General features: G+C 43.9%; 1 long non-coding RNA gene across 1 annotated transcript in view; it reads right to left on the reverse strand.

The window, feature by feature from the left end:
• The window catches only part of LOC112543774 (uncharacterized), a 60,094-nt gene that overhangs the window by 16,942 nt on the left and 29,636 nt on the right, over positions 1 to 13,516 (reverse strand). The window lies entirely within an intron of this gene.

Consider the following 13,516-nt stretch of genomic DNA (forward strand, 5'->3'; position numbering starts at 1 on the left):
TCTTACATTTAGAAAGGGATGTTAATTTAAAGGCCCAGTGATGACATGTTGAGGATGATCCATGTCCTGTTTCAAATATATTCCAATAACCAGAATTGTTGACTCAAGTCCCACGACTTGAACTTGAGTCCGACTTAAGTTGCCTAGATGACTCGAATTGAGACTCGACTCGGGTTCATTGTTTGTGACTTGAGACTCGTCTTGAGACTTGCTAATTCTGTTAAATCGACTTAGTGAAGAAATTGTCCGAAAATGCCGATATTGATGGCTTGTACAAAAGTGACTTGACATTTTTTAAATTAAGACTTGAGACTCGATTTGGGACTTGAACTGTAGTGACTTGAGGCTTGACTTGGACTTGACAATGATGACTTGAAGACAACACTGCCAATAACCAGAACAAATGCCTGAACAGCCTAAGGTGTATCCCATTGAAGGTAGAGGCAGGTTTTCTGGATTTTGATCTAAAATACCTCAATTCTCTTGAAATTTGGGGCATGGTACCAATCCCATCTATGGTCCTATAGATTTTGAGAAGGATTGGAGATTGTTATCAGATGTGTCTGCAGGTGAGAGGCAGGAAGGAATTTCCTTGTTTTCTTTTTATTGGTCGGTAATTTGTAGCTCAGAGGAGGTTGAGACAAAATTGATGGATTAGTTGTTGACAGGGATTGTATGTCAAGTATCTGTCACCTAGAGCCTAACATTAATAATCCTTAGCTCCTATAAAGCACTTTTTGCCGATATAAATACACAAATAAAATAATAGCCTGAAATGAAAAATTGCCTTGTAAATAACATGCAGACCACACTGCATTTATATGAAATGTTTCCTCTCTAATTACTTCCCTTTTTTCTTCTGTCCAAAGGGCGGGCTATAATCTGCCCCATGCAGCATGAGCATTCTGGGGACAGAAGCCTCTTTTTGTCTAGCTTGTTCACACAACAGCAAGACAGGATAGTGATGAATGCAGTACAGACAGACTTGAACAAGAATGAGGTAAATTTTTAAGTAGGCTTTTTCTTGTTTATAAAATTTAATAAACAGTTGTAGGAGAGGAAATAGAATTTGCTTTTCCTGCTATAAATCAGTCTGAAACAGTAACAGCGCTAAACCAAAAACAAACAAACAAACAAAAAAGCCACCCTTTAACCTTCAGTTTTTCTGACCATTCCCTCACTCAGTCATTCCATAGTAATAGAGAGGTAGCCGTGTTAGTCTGATCTTGCTAAAACAAAAGGAAAAACTATGTAGCAATTTAAAGATTAACACAATGGTCTAATAGGTGATGAGCTTTTGTGGGCCAGACCCACTTCCTCAGAATTCAGTTCAGTAAGCTGTTTTCTTTCCCACTGTTTTCTTTCCCATATTACCCTATAATATGTATGCAGTAGAAAAGACATATTCCTAGCAAAGTACATACAGCCTCTGGGAACACAGTGTGTACTCCTTGAATATTGTTTTTTAAAATGTCAACTAACCTGATTCTGTTCTCTCTTACTTTGGTGTAAATCAGGAGAGAAACTCATCTGAGGTAAATTGTGTTATGTTGGTGTAAAACCAGTGTGAAATCTGACTGCTATGTAGTATTCTTTTCTACTAATTTAAATGATTTGCAGTAAGTCTAAATATAAAATGTGAAACCGTTTGAGTTTCTGAAATATTTTTTTTCCTTAGCTGTTTCCCAGATGAGACCCCAGGTTTTCACCATATTTCTATCTTCAAACATATCCCCTGCCACTTCTTGAACTGCACAGCAAAGGAAAACTGGCAACTTCAAGAGCAGTAAGCATTCCCACCCACTCAGAGTGCATGCACATCTACTCTTTGATGGGGCTGACCTCTGTTGAACTGGGAGAAGGCTACTGCTTCTGAACTAACATTTCCCCCAGAGCAATGAATTAATTCCTGACAAGTGACTACTGACAACTGACACCTACCCAAAAGATGGAAATAAGCACTTCAGTGGAAATATTTGTAACCCATGATAGGAACGGCCCAGGGCTTTTAGTTAATGTTTATATATTTTACTCGGTGACAACTGTAAACTGCTGATTAGGAATTTGAACCCAAATTTCCCTAGTCTGAGGGAATTTAGATCTGAGTGTTCAGTTTGGTTCACTATTGAGATAAAAGAAAGGTGTGAAGGCTTGAGACAAATCCAAATTTCCCTAATGATTAGGGATATTTTGGTTCAGACATCTTTAGTTAATAATGCAGCTCCTTTATTCCTCCCTGCGCCTGTAACTGTCTGCCACAGGCAAGCTTGTCCCTGTTGCCAGCCAAAATACAAGGATTACCACAATGAATAAATCAATCAACTCAATAAACCAAAATAAAATCCTGCATTCATGCACATTCATTCATTTTAAAATGTCTTGTAAAGTTTACTCCGTACATTTTGGCCTGAAAAATCTTTATTTCAGACACCGAATTTCATACAGTGTGAATGTAGAGTTTCATATAGTTAGACCCAAACATCTCATCTGTCCTGACTGTGATCTTGCACATTCTCAAAACACACACTAATGTAACGAAAATACCACTCCATGCTCATTACGGCTTGTCCATACCATGTGGGATTTCTTGCACTGGTGTAATTATAGCAGTGCAGCTGTAACAGTTCAAATCCATCTGTAGACATGATGCATCAGTAGAAAAAGTGACTTTCCTGTGAGACTGCCCATTATCAGAGACAAGATACTGGAAGAGATGGACCATAAACCTTAGACTGATGTTGTCATCCCCTCGCTCCTATAATGTTACATGTAGCACTGGTGTGAAGAATGACTTGCTTGCAGTAAGCTGCACTCATGCATGCCACTTTTTACATCAGTGCTGCCAGTGTAAATCAGCAAATCTCTGTTGGCTTCAGTGGAGTTACATGGATTTACACTACTGAGAAGCAAGTGCCTGGAACTGACAGTAAAACATCACTGGGATAGCTACACCAGGGAAATCTTCCTTCTGCCCCTCCCCTGCAGTGTGCTCACACCCTCAGTCATAGGCTGAGTTTTGGATTATATTTACAAGCTCTCTAATCAAGAATCTGATCACATTTTTTAACACAACTGCCCACTGGGCTAAATAAGTCTGGAATTCTGTTTCTATTATTCTCTTTTCAATTTAGAGAGATCATACTAGTTTTCCAGATATTGCTGATAGGTTACAAAAGATATAGCATGAGGTCACTTTAGCTGATTGTATCTACTGACCAGAGGATCTGAATGCGCTAATTCAGCTTCATGATAAACAGGTGGAGCAACTTTTTGCAATGCAAATAGCTAGCAGGGTCCACTTTATGACTCTTTATGATCACTGGTCATTGTTTGCCTTCCTGTTAAACCATGATAAAGTTTCCATAACACTTTAGGGTCCCATTTGGCACAAGGATAAGAGAGGCCCCTTTCCTCTTGGTGACTTGTTTTTTTTTAAATCAATATTGCCAACCTAGTAGATTAAAAGAATCAACTGTGAGATCCTTAAAAGTGGGCTTAAGAAAGACTTAAAAAAAAAGAGTTCCTTTTTATTTGTGATCTGGTTTCTTGAGTTGTCATGGTACTTTCTGTTCACATTTTAAAGCTTTTCTGTGCAACCTAACACCAAGGCTGACTAAGGTTCTCTTATTATCATGCATCCAGGAGCTGAGGCTTTAAGAAAGAAATAAAATTGCAAATTGGAAACACTAGATCTGTCTTTTACTAAAAAACTGCACTGATCTAGAGACACATAAAAGCTTGCATTAATTGGAAGTTTACACAGGTAGAGTTGGCAGTCACCCTGGCTTGTTTATGGCCAGATGAGAAACTGTTCACACTCATTAGCAGCTTCATCCAAGGCAGTCAGATCACAGAGGTAGTTAACTTTTTACTGCCACTATTCACATCCTCCCTTTGATTGGTGAGGCTAAACTTGTGTTATGGACAAGATGAAGTGTCCAAAGATTTCCCAGGAAGCAAGTTTATTGTGGGGGATTTTAACTCAATTGCTTACATTAGCCTCCCATAAAAGTCTGTGTAGCAAATCACAGTATGTGGCACACGGGTAGCCCAGCAAGGCCTTAAGCAGTGACCACTTGTTCTGAAAAATTGTTGGGCCTGCAGGTTACAAGCCAAGACTTGACATACCCAGCCTCCTCTGCATGTTGCAAACTGTCCTCCTCCTTTCCCACACTCCTACCATCTTCTGCAGTTTGAAAACTGGCCCCTCCCACAGCTTCTAATCCTCCCCAAAAGGTTAAGGTTATGTCTACACCACAGCTGATGTCAACATAACTTATGTCACTCGGGGGTGAATATATCATCCCCTTGAAAATGTAAGTTACACCAACATAAGTGCAGGTGTGGAAAGTGCTACTCGGAAAGAGCTTCTGCTCACAAAATAGCTACTGCTGCTTGCAGGGGCTGGAGCAGTGAAGCCACCGGGAGAGATTTATCCCCTTGACTTACAGCGGCTACATTAGCAAATTTACAGCAGTGCAGCTCCATCAGTCCAGTTAAGCCACAGTAAGCTCTGTAATATAACCGTGTCCTTAGATAAATAGTAATAGAAATGTAGCCATGTTAGTCTGGTGTAGCTGAAGCAAAATGCAGGACTATGTAGCACTTTAAAGACTAACAAGATGGTTTATTAGATGATGAGCTTTCGTGGGCCAGACCCACTTCCTCAGATCAAATAGTGGCAGAAAATAGTCTCAACCATATATACCAAAGGATACAATTAAAAAAAAGTGAACACATATGAAAAGGACAAATCACATTTCAGAACAGAAGGAGGATGCAGGGGGAGGGGGGAAAGGAAGGTAAATGTCTGTGAGTTAATGATATTAGCAGTTCTGACCCCTGGCTGGCATGTGTCTGTGCTTCACATCCACCACTGAGCCTCTCCTCTTTGCTCCTACACCCCTATTTCAAATTGGCTCCATTCACTTCTGAAAATGTAGGCCACAGCATTTAGAAAGGATATTGTGTAAAAAGCTCCCCTTCCCTAGGATGGGTTAATTAGGAATAGATGGGCCAGGTCTTTCCCATCTTTAACCTCTCTGATTTTTCATACTGCAACAAATGCTCATGATTCATGCTCTTAAAGAGCCCAATGTTATGGCTAAAATAATCCATTTGATTAATTTCTCCTCAAGAGAAATAGCTGATGCCAATGATTTGTTTAGACCTTTGTCCTAAGTCAATATATGTGAGACACAAAACAGGCTGGTCTGTCATATTACTGGACTTCACAATCCAACGTTTTTCTCCCTTAGTATGTAACTATTGTTTTTTTCTGTCTAATTGGCTACAAACTGTAGGATATTTCTAGTGGGGGAAAAACACAAATCATCTTAAAATATCCCTGCAAGTGAGTAATGTGAACGCTCAGGAATACTTTGCAATGATGCATCAGCACAACAAAGGCCTTGTGTCCCCAGAACTCTCAGCTACTTTTAGTGCGGCTCCTGAGTTCTGGTCCCTTTCTAAAAGCCATTTGTCAGTATTTTTAAAACTTCACTCCTAAAAAAACATACAAATGTTTGCCTCTCTGAAATTACCGGAAAGCTGCAGGAAACTTTTTGGAAAGTTAAACACAAATGGATTCTGTCATGCATTTTATGATGTCATGAGAATATTTACCAATCTTAATTCGGGAGCCAGGGGAAGTTAAAACCTCACTTGTGTTTAGAAGTCTGTCTGCTCAAATGATTTCAGATTTCTCTAATGCACCTCTAAGTGGTAAATTGACCTAGCGGACCTCACATCACTCCTATTGAAATCAATGAGAGTTTTGCTGTATTGGGCCTATTGTCTTCAGAGTCCGATCATTCAGCATTTACAGGCCTTTTCCTACAAAGTATATCCTTAGGTGAACCATACTCTACATAGAGTATTTTGATCCCATCTCCTGCCAATAAGATTGCTTATTCAGCACTTGAGCATAGCATTGCAAAGGTAATTGAAATTTCTTTTGCTTTGCTGGTAAAGATCTGTTTATTTTGTAACAGAAGACACCTGACAGATGCTGGCTTAAAAAATAAAAAAAACAGATCTCAAGAGTTATATCCTTTCTGATATTAAGACAGGCTGATTTTTATAAGGGCTTTCATTCTGGATTTCAGACTTACATATGTGCAATACTAGCACATTATGTAACTAATTGATTATTAATAATTATCCCTTTTTACATTGAAGGAACCCAAAGCATTTGACTTTTGTAGCCAAATCATTTGATCATTATGTGAAATACTTATTGAGGTTATTACATTTTTCACTAACAAAATATGAAAACAGAAGTGGCTAATTATATAACTATAGGACTTAGCACAGTAAGTTTGACAGACATAGAAAAGTATCTATATAAAGAACTGTGCAAATTCTGTAGCTATGCATTTTAGAGAAACTTCAGAAACCAGATTATAATTGTGCAACTGTTCTGTAGTGTATCAGGGTCAATGTCCTTGTATATTTAATTAGGTCATTGTTAGCTAGGACATTAATGTGTTCAGTGCTGCAGCAGGGGTGGGTCTTCATGGCTGGGTGTCAAAAGTGAATCTGACTGTTGTTTTAGCTGTCTTTTGGGTTTTCTAGAGTTGCTTCATTTCCTTTGGTCTAGTGAAGCATCCAGAGATATGGGATGAGAAATTAATCCAATCCCAATTTAACAACATCTAGAATACGTACCCTGGAAAATTGTTCATCTAACTATTCTAGCACAAATGAGAGATTCTAAATATAAGATATCTCATATTTTTTTAAGCCCAGCATAGGTCTAGTACTTGGTATTTTAGGCTTATTATTATTTTTTGTCTGTTTTGTGAAACAGGGCTCACTTGAGGCCAGCTGGAAGGGTGTGGCTTGACAATCTGTCAAGTGCCTTGGGTAACCTCACCAGGTTACCTGAAGGCCTAATAGCCAAGTTACAGTTATCAGTCCCTGGAGCTCCCCAGGATCCCCCAATTGGGTGGGGGAAGGGAAAGGTCAGGGGACCTAAGGCACACCCCCCTCCCAGGTCTTGGTCCTGGGCCCAAGAGGGAAGGGAGAGAGGATAGACACTCTCCTCACAACTAGCCTCCCCAGGGACACTTCATAGCTCCTCCTGCTTTCTCTATGGTTTGGGGTGTGGCACTCATCTTCCCTCTCAGCAGAGATTGCTTCCACAATCTCAATAGATCTCAAGGTCTTTCCGGCTCATATCCACTTGCTCCCCTGTGTCAGGAAGAAAGGTTGAGTAGGGAGAAAAAGAAGGTCAGGCCCTGAGCCTCCCAGCTAGCTCTGACCCATAGTCTAGATTCTGCTCCTGTAACTCCCTCTGTCCCAGAAACTACAGCTTGGCTGCCTACTTACTGCTACTCTCTGAGACTCTTCTGGTTTGCCTTCCAGAGTCTCCTGTGAAGCAGGCTGTGACAGGGTGAGACTCACTACTGTATTGCCTCCTGCCAGATGTCATAGGAGTTAGCTCAGCTCACCCAGGCACCCTCTCTGGTGGTGCTTTGCCACCATCATTTTATTCCACCATCCACACCGCTCTTGGGACTGTGGCATCCTCTGAAGTGACACTGTCCTTCAGCTGTGCAATACTCTGTGTCCCCCCCACTCTGAGTCCAGCCACTCCCACAGTGGCAACTGGAGTCCATAGTCCCAGGGCAGCTTGCTATGGGGCTTCGGCACCCTCTTCTGCCCTCACCTCAGGGCCTAAGACTGTAGGCCGTAGCCTTTCTCTAGCTCCTCTGGACTCTGCTTGCAGCATTGCTTGGTCTCAGGTGCTGGCAGTCCTTCCTCCTCATAGGAGCCTGGGCTTCTCCCCTCAAACTCCAGTCAACTGCTGAAGCTGCTCTGCCTTAAATGGGCCTGCCTGATCCTGACTGGCTGTCCCTGTCAGCCCTTCTGTGGTGAGCTGCCTCTTGCACAGCCTCTGTAGGGCTGCTTTTTACCCCTTTTCTGACAGTGAGGGGCAGTTGCTCCATTGCACAGCCCCTCCGTTTGGAAACTGCTTTGCCATTAATGAATGGCAGGGGCTTGCTCCATTACTCCTTGGCTGTGTCTACATTGGCACCCTTTTCCGGAAAAGGGATGCTAATGAGATCAGTCGGAATTGCAAATGCCGCGGGGGATTTAAATATCTTCCAGATCTTCCGGAAAAGGCTTTATTTTCCGAAAGATCCCATCTAGACTGGCGCTTTTCTCCGGCAAAACCCCGAGCTGGAAAAAAGCGGCAGCCATGTTCATGCAAATGCCGCGGGGGATATTTAAATTTTCTGGAAAAGGGTGCCAATGTAGACACAGCCCTTTAGTCTTAGTGAACCCCATCACATTTTGTTTCTACAGACAGAAAGAGGGGATTTATTGCCTTCAGGGGGCTCCCGTCTCAGAGGTCTGTATTATCAGTTCCCAGCAGGCATGGTAAGGAGTGCTGTTACAGTTCTCCTTCCCCACCAGGTCTGTACAACATTTACATATATTTTGTTTTAAATTTAGGCTCATCTTCACGTATACCTCAACAGGAGCAGCCATATGTAGCTGCTTTCATACCCTGCTTCCGTGGATAATCCCTATACAGCAACGCATGTAAGCATGTGCATGGGCGGCAGGTTTGTATAATTTTTGGTGGTGCCCCCTGCTCCCCCGCCCCCCGTTAGCCACACCTCTGGAGGTAACACGCTCAGGGCAAGATGGACACATGACCAGAAGTAAAAGGTATCATGTCACCCCTCTAGGGCTATGTCTAGACTGCAGGCTTCTTTCGAAAGATGCTCTTTCGAAAGCATCTTTCGAAAGAGCATCTTTCGAAAGATCGCGTCTAGACTGCAGGCGGATCTTTCGAAAGAAAAATCCGCTTTTTCGAAAGAGAGCACCCAGTGAGTCTGGATGCTCTCTTTCGAAGACGGCCTCTTTACATTGAAGAACGCCTTCCTTCGAAAGAGGAACTTTCGAAGGAAGGCGTTCTTCCTCGTGAAACGAGGTTTACCGCCATCGAAAGAAAAGCCGCGTTCTTTCGAAATAATTTCGAAAGAACGCGGCTTGAGTCTGGACGCAGGGGAAGTTTTTTCGGGAAAAGGCTACTTTTCCCGAAAAAACCCCTGAGTCTGGACACGGCCTAGAAGGGCTTTTCCCACCATCCTCCTACCAACACGGATTACTTTGGCCCAGACCAAACCCCCTTATTTAACTATCCTGCAGTTGCATTAACTCAATGTATGTGACATTAACTCGGGGGCAGAGAGGCTGGGGAAGTGTTCCCTCTGAGGTTATGTCTACACTCGCAGCTTCTTGCGCAAGTACAACCGTTTTTGCGCAAGAACCCACAGAGCATCCACGCTGTCCGCCTGCTCTTGCGCAAGGAAATTTACTGTATGGCGTGGTAAGAGAGGGCATCTTGCGCAAGAGCTATGCTCTTTTCTAACAGGTGTAAGCCCTCTTGCGCGAGAGGGAAGTGTGGATGCTCAACAGGGATTTCTTGCTCAAGAAACCCCTATGGCTAAAATGGCCATCGGAGCGTTCTTGGGCAAGAGAGCATCCACACTGCCATCAATGCTCTTGTGCAAAAGCACAGCTTGCACTTGGCAGCGTGGACGTGTTCTTGCGCAAGACTTCTTGCACAAGAACCCTTGCGCAAGAAAACCGCCAGTGTAGACATAGCCTAAGAGTTTCCTCCCGTGAGCAGTATGAATTTTGTGTTGTGCACCAGTACTGAGTTCATGTGACTTGTTTGGATGTGCCACTGTGGCGCCCAAGTTATTAATAAATATTTTTAAACCTTTACCTTTTCTCTCTGCTGCCATGTCTCCTCCCCTTGTTCCATCAGGTCCCCTGATGCCTGCTGCCCCCCAACTCCTCACCCTCATCTGCTGTCCTGACTCCTGCCCTTCTCACTGCCCTCAGCCCTCCTGCGACCTGCCCCCCTCCACCAGCCCTTCTCTCCCCTTTGTGCCCACTCCTCCAGTAGCCCCACTCTGATCATGTGAGCTACCCCTCCTCATCCCCACTCCTAAGACCTCCCTCTACACACCTGCCCTGCCTCTCTCCTCTGGTGCTGGTCCCTCCCCTGCAGGTGTCTGCACTTCTGCTTCACCCCCAGAATCCCCTGGCACCTCCCCCTTCCCTCACTGCCCCTGTCCCCTTTGCCCTCTTTTTCCCTGCTGCCTACCCTCTCACCATCCTCTGCCCCAGTTCCCCTCATGCCCCTGTGCCCTCACACATGACTTGCTCCATCTCTGCCTTCCTCATGCCCACCCCTTTTTTCAAGCCTTCTCCCAGCACCCCCCCCCCCTCCGGCCCCCAATGCCCTTATCCTCTCCCCTCCCAGCATCACCCTGTCCCCCTCCCACTGACACCTTCCCTCCTGCCCTTTTCCTCATTGTCTGCACTTGGCCCCCTGGCATCTGTCTCTCCTCCACCCTGTCCCTTTGGTGCCTTCCCTGCTCTTCCCCCTCTCTCCTCCCCCTCTGCACAAGCCCCTTCCTCTCCCAGCCCTTCCCCTAGTTTTCTCCCTCCCCCTCACCCTCTGCACAAGTCCCTTCCTCTTTCACTCCTTCCCCTTTCTTCCCCCTCCCCCTCCACACAAGCCCCTTCCTCTCCCAGCCCTTCCCACTCCTCTACCTTCTGCCTTCCACTTTGCAGGGTCAGAGCCTGCGCTCCACCCCAGAACTCCCTGAACTCTGAACCCTCAATTCAGCCATGCGGTGCAACGCTCTGCCGAGCATTTTTAAAGTCACGGGCCGTGACGTCACATCACGCCCGGCGTCTCCCCGCCCACCTGTTTGCGCACACCTTGCATAGCAGCAGCAGCCAGCAAGGGGGAGCTGAGTGAAAGTTGCGCATGGCTGGGACGGTCCGGGGTCGGGGCCGGGGGAGAGACGATCTAGGGCCTGGGTGGGAAGACATGCTCCAAGCAGGGCTGGAGAGACCTAGCTCCAAATATTGCTGGAGCAGGGCCCCTGGCTCTGGATATTGCTGGAGCATGGGCACCACGAGCCCATATAACTCGCCACCCATGAGCATGTTAAATTTTAGATACATACCTAGGGCCAATTAACATAAATGTCCCAATGTGTAGCCCCAAACAGAGCACACTCTAGTGGCCTAACCTTGATGTGAAAAAGATGGCAGAGAAATCTGCAGCCAAAAGAAAAGATCACAAGCTAAAGCAAACACAACCTACAAAAATCCAAGACTATGAACCTGTTTTCCAGATGGCAGTCATTTCTTTGCTCATGGATGCTGGCATTACTCTTAGCTCTTCCACTCACTCCTTCAATCCACCAACATTAGGTTTGTCTGGACCTAGTGTCAGCTTGCTAGCTCTCATTCATATGGATATAGATCACAGTACACAAGCCAGATCTGATGTGATCAAGCCATAGACTTTCTCTTACAGGTCTCATCAGTAGAACAGGGCAATTTTTTTTTCAATTGACTAATTTATTTGCCGAAAAATGCGGTTTCAGTCAAGCTGAAACTATTCATGAATTTGAACTGACTAAGCTAGGTAAAAGCTTTCCACACTCAGCTTCAAAACCCCTATGTAACCTACCTCTATTAGTTAAGAGTCTTTGCCTAGACTACAGGGATATATCTATACTATAAAGAAGATTGTCCCTCTGGAGGTCGATCTTCTAGCATTCAATTTAGCAGGTGTAATGTAGAACCCTAAATCAAATGCTGAGGGCAGCCCCTTCTGGTGTCCGGTACTCCTCCTTCTATGAGGAGTAAGGGAAGCTAGTGGATGCGGGTGCTCTTATTGGTTTCCTGTAGTGTAGACAACATGGCAACTTGGCTTAAGGTAAGCTGAATTCAGATATGCATTTCATGTAGATGAATGGTGCATCTGTCTGGTCTAGTAGAGATGAGACCTAGGTTTGAATCCCCAATGTGGAGCTGGGATTTAAACTCTAATGTTCTGCCTCCTTAGTGTGCATAATGTGTGGCTATTCTTGAGGGGTCTTACGACCTCTTCCTGATATTTCCTCTGATTTTTCTGTTTGCTAGCTGAACTTCAATAAATCAATTATTCACCCAGTTCAGTTAGAGTCAGTCTACTGACCACACCATACCCATGTCTCCTCAAAAATTCACCTAACAGCTTTGCCCTGCAGTGACTCAAAAATATGAGTATCAACCACATGGCAGGCTACAGAAAACCAGGGCACAAGCCCAAATTAGTTGCAAGTACTGTATTTCTCCAACTAAGTATGGGTACATCTACACTTGCACCCTAGTTCGAACTAGGGATGCACATGTAGATGACAGAAATTGCTAATGAAGCGGGGATTTAAATATCCCGCACTTCATTAGCATGATCTCGCCGGCATGTTACTCCGCTCAACAGCTGTTCCGAAAGTGAAAGTGCACGCTGGGATGCATTAGTTGGAACCAATCCCCTTGCAAATTAGGCACGTCGAAATTGCTAATGAAGCAGGGATTTAAATATCCCGTGCTTTGTTAGCATAAATATGGCCGCCACTTTTTTTTTTTACACAGAGCTTTGTTGACAAAAAGTGGCAGTCTAGATGCGGATCTGTTGAAAATAAACCCTTTTTCAACAGATCCTGTATTCCTCAAAAAATGAGATTTATAGGATCTGTCGAAAAAGGGTTTATTTTCGACAGATCTGCATCTAGACTGCTGCTTTTTGTCGACAAAGCTCCATGCTGAAAAAAAGCAGCAGCCATGTTTATGCTAATGAAGCACGGGATGATTAAATCGCTGCTTCATTAGCAATTTTGATGTGCCTAATCTGCATCCCTCTGTCGATAGAGGGATGCAGTCTAGATGTAGCCTGAGACAGATGGTCCCTTACATCAAGAATCACTTCAAGACAGACCCAAGAAAACCAACAATAGACTACCACTTGTCATCACCTATAGCCCCCAACTTAAACCTGTCCAACACATTATCAATAAACTATAACCTATACTAGAATAGAATACTAAACTCCGAGAGGCTCTGGGAGACAGACCCATAGTCTCCTATAGACAACTACCTAACCTCAAGATGATTCTTACCAACAACCACAGGACATACCACACTAATGCCAACCCTGGTACCTTCCCTTGCAACAAACCCCGTTGCCAGCTTTGTCCACATATTCACTCTGCTGATACCATTATTGGACCTAACCAAGTGAATTATAAGATCAAGAACACATATTCCTGCGCATCCAGAAATATAATTTATGCTATCATGTGCCGAAACTGTCCGTCTGCTATGTACCTTGGACAAACGTCTCTGACCCTTTGCCAAAGAATCAATGCCCACAAAACAGATATTAGACAGGATCACAAAGAAAAAACAGTTTCTTGCCATTTCAACCAGAAAGGGCATTTTCTCAACGACTTGATTACCTGCATCCTGCTTCAAAGACCTTTTCACACCAGACTTGAAAGAGAATCCTCTGAACTGTCATTCATACTTAAATTTGACACTTTTCACCTAGGTCTAAACAAAGACATTAATTATCTTACCCATTACAAAGATAGCTTCCCCAATTATCACCTCTAATATCATTAGCTCACAGACATTTACCTCCCCC

The sequence above is a fragment of the Pelodiscus sinensis genome, chromosome 2 (genome assembly GCF_052426305.1).
Source record: "Pelodiscus sinensis isolate ZL-2025 chromosome 2, ASM5242630v1, whole genome shotgun sequence".
Classification (NCBI taxonomy): Eukaryota; Metazoa; Chordata; order Testudines; family Trionychidae; genus Pelodiscus; species Pelodiscus sinensis.